This window comes from Stegostoma tigrinum, chromosome 11, assembly GCF_030684315.1.
Source record: "Stegostoma tigrinum isolate sSteTig4 chromosome 11, sSteTig4.hap1, whole genome shotgun sequence".
Classification (NCBI taxonomy): domain Eukaryota; kingdom Metazoa; phylum Chordata; class Chondrichthyes; order Orectolobiformes; family Stegostomatidae; genus Stegostoma; species Stegostoma tigrinum.
Window position 1 is genome coordinate 910,862 of NC_081364.1, and position 3,907 is coordinate 914,768.

Sequence of the window (3,907 nt, forward strand, 5' to 3'; positions counted from 1 at the left end):
CGGCGCGTGGGGACCAGCCAATCAGGCTTCCCGTGGGCGGGGCCAGAGGCTGGGGCACACAAAAGGAAGACTCAGGCTGAGCCTGGAGAATAAGAAGCTGCAAAGGCCTCAGTTGATGATGGGAACTGCAGATGCTGTAGAATCCGAGATAATAAAATGTGAGGCTGGATGAACACAGCAGGCCAAGCAGCATCTCAGGAGCACAAAAGCTGACGTTTTGGGCCTAGACCCTTCACCAGAAAAGTGGAAAGTGTGCAAAGATATGAGGATGGTGCCAGAACTAGTAGACCTGAGTTATAGAGAGAGGTTGCCTAGGATAGGACTTTATTCCTTGGAACATAGGAGAATGAGGTTGACCTTTTTGAGGTGTATAAAATCCTGAGCGGCATCGATAGGATGACTGCATATAGTGTTTTTCACAGGGATGGGGAATTGAAAACTAGCGGTATAGGTTTAAGGTGAGGAGGGAAAGATTTAAGATGGACCTGAGGGGCAACTTCCTCACACAGAGTGGTGCGTATACGGAATGCGCTGCCAGGGGAAGTGGTTGATGCAGTACATCAGCAACATTTAAAAAACATTCGGATGAGTGCATGGATGGGAAGGGTTTGAGAGAGATAGGGACCAAACATAACATGGTAAAGGTGATAATGGGAACTGAAGATGCTGGAGAATCCAAGGTAATAAAATGTGAGGCTGGATGAACACAGCAGGCCCAGCAGCATCTCTCTCTGATGAAGGGTCTAGGCCCAAAACGTCAGCTTTTGTGCTCCTGAGATGCTGCTGGGCCTGCTGTGTTCATCCAGCCTCACATTTTAATACCATGGTAAACACGGATCAGTTTGGGTTAAAGGGTCTGTTTCCATTCTGTATTACCCTATGACTCTGTCAGGAATGTTTGGAGGGATATGGACCAAGCACAGGCAGGTGGGGCTAGTTTAGTTTGTGATAAGTTTGTGTTTAGTTTGTAATTGTTATGGGGGACTTTAACTTTCCAAATATTGACTAGAAATGCTAGAGTTAGAGTACTTTAGATGGTCAGTTTTTGTCCGATGTGTGCAGGAGCGTTTCCTGACAGTATGTGGATAGGCCAAAAAGAGGTGAGGTCACATTACATTTGGTACTGGGTAATGAACCAGGCCAGGTGTTAGATTTGGAGGTAGGTGAGCACTTCAGTGATAATGACCACAGTTCGGTTACGTTTACTTTAGAGATGGAAAGGGATAGGTACATACCACAGGGCAACAGTTACAGCTGGGGGAAAGGCGATTAGCTAAGATTTTGGATGCATAGGAATGGGAAGGAAACTGCAGGTTTGGGCACAATTGAAATGTGGAGCTTGTCCAAGGAACAGCTACTGCGTGTCCTTGTTAAGTATTGTGCCTGTCAGGCAGGGAGGAAGTGGTCGAGCAAGGGAACCGTGGTTTACTAAAGAAGTTGAAACTGTTGTCAAGAGGAAGAAGGAGGCTGATGTAAAGATGAGGTGTGAAGGCTCAGTTAGGGCATTTGAGAGTTATAAAAGTTAGCCAGGAAGGAACTAAGGAGAGAGTTAAGAGGAGCCAGGAGGGGACAGGAGAAGTCTTTGGCAGGTAGGATCAAGGAAAACCCTAAAGCTTTCGGCAGGTATGTCAGGAATAAAAGAATGACTCGAGTGAGATTAGGGCCAGTCAAGGACAGTAGGGGGAAGTTGTGCGTGGAGTCAGAAGAGATAGGAGAGGCGCTAAATGAATATTTTTTGTCAGTATTCACACAGGAAAAAGACAATTTTGTCGAGGAGAATACTGAAATACGGGCTATTAGATTAGACAGGATCGTAAGGAGGAGGTGTTAGCAATTCTGGAAGGTGTGAAAATAGATAAGTCCCCTGGCCCGGATGGAATGTATCCTACGATTCTCTGGGAAGCTAGGGAGGAGATTGCAGAGCCTTTGGCTTTGATTCTTATGTCGTCATTATGTGCAGGAATAATGTCAGAAGACTGGGGGATAGCAAATGTTGTCCCCTTGTTCAAGAAGGGGAGGAGGGCAATCCTGATAATTACAGACCAGTGAGCCTTACTTCAGGTGTGGCTAAAGTGTTGGAAAGGATTATAAGAGAGATAGGATTTATAATCATCTAGAAAGGAATAATTTGGTTAGGGATCGTCAACACAGTTTTGTGAAGGGTAGGGCATGCCTCGCAAACCTTAGTGAGTTCTTTGAGAAGGTGACCAAACAGGTGGATGAAGGTAAAGTGGTTATGTGGTGTATATGGATTTCAGTAAAGCATTTGATAAAGTTCCCCATGGTAGGCTATTGCAGAAAATACAGAGCCATGGGATTGAGGGTGATTTAGCGGTTTGGATCAGAAATTGGCCAGCTGTAAGAAGACAGAGGGTGGTGGGTGATGGGAAATGTTCATCCTGGAGACCAGTTACTAGTGATGTACCGCAAAGGTCGGTGTTGGGTCCACTGCTGTTTGTCATTTTTATAAATGACCTGGATGAGGACGTAGAAGGATGGGTTAGTAAATTTGCAGATGACACTAAAGTCGGTGGAGTTGTGGATAGTGACAAAGGATGTTGTAGGTTACAGAGAGACATAGATAAGCTGCAGAGCTGGGCTGAGAGGTGGCAAATGGAGTTTATTGCGGAAAAGTGTGAGGTGATTCACTTTGGAAGGAGTAACAGGAATACAGAGTGCTGGACTAATGGTAAAATTCTTGGTAGTGTGGATGAGCAGAGAGATCTGTGTCCATGTACATAGATCCCTGAAAATTGCCACCCAGGTTGATAGGGTTGTTAAGAAGGCATACAATGTGTTAGGTTTTATTGGTAGAGGGATTGAGTTTCGGAGCCATGAGATCATGTCGCAGCTGTACAAAACTCTGGTGCGGCCGCACTTGGAGCATTGCGTACAGTTCTGGTCACAGCATAAGAAGGATATGGAAGCATTGGAAAGGGTACACAGGAGATTTACCAGGATGTTGCATGATACAGAGGGAAGGTCTTGAGGAAAGGCTGAGGGACTTGAGGCTGTTTTTGTTAGAGAGAAGGTGGTTAAGAGGTGACTTAATAGAGACATGCAAGATGATCAGAGGATTAGATAGGGTGGACAGTGAGAGCCTTTTTCCTTGGATGGTGATAGCTAGTACGAGGAGGCATAGCCTTAAATTGAGGGGTGATAGATATAAGACAGATGTCAGGGGTAGGTTCTTTACTCAGAGTAGTAAGGGTGTGGAATGCCCTGCCTGCAACTGTAGTAGACTTGCCAACTTTAAGGGCATTTAAATGGTCACTGGATAAACATATGGATGATAATGGAATAGTGTAGGTTAGATGGGCTTCAGATTGGTTTCACAGGTCAACGCAACATCGAGGGCTGAAGGGCCTGTACTGTGCTGTAGTGTTCTGTGTTCTATCATGGTCACTGTGGACTGAAAGATCTGTTTCTGTGCTGTATGAGACCACATTGTGAGCAGCAAACACAGTAGGTAGATTGAACGAATTACAGGTAAAGCACAGCTTCACCTGGAAGACATGTTTGGATCGCAGTCAGGAGGATCCCAAGCTGGGGTGATCAAATGAACCAGTGCATTTCTCTGTCAATGGCAAAGGCCAGTCATGAAAGTTCAGTTGAAGCTCAGGATCAGGCATAAGCTCCAGCCCTGCTGACTTTCTCTGCTTGTTTGAGACATAATCTTGTTTATCGGCACTTTGATAAACTGAATGATCTGCATTTCTCCCTGTGCTCATGTATTGTTGCTGAAGCTTTCTCCATAACTTTTGACAAATACCTTTTGCAAAATGTGTATCCGTAAGTAGAACTCTTAATAGCAGATGAATAACCAGATGTTCTGAGCCCTAACACCCAGTTGCTGGGTTAGTTAAGAAGCCTTATTTGCCTTGCCACAAACCCTGTTTCACCTTGC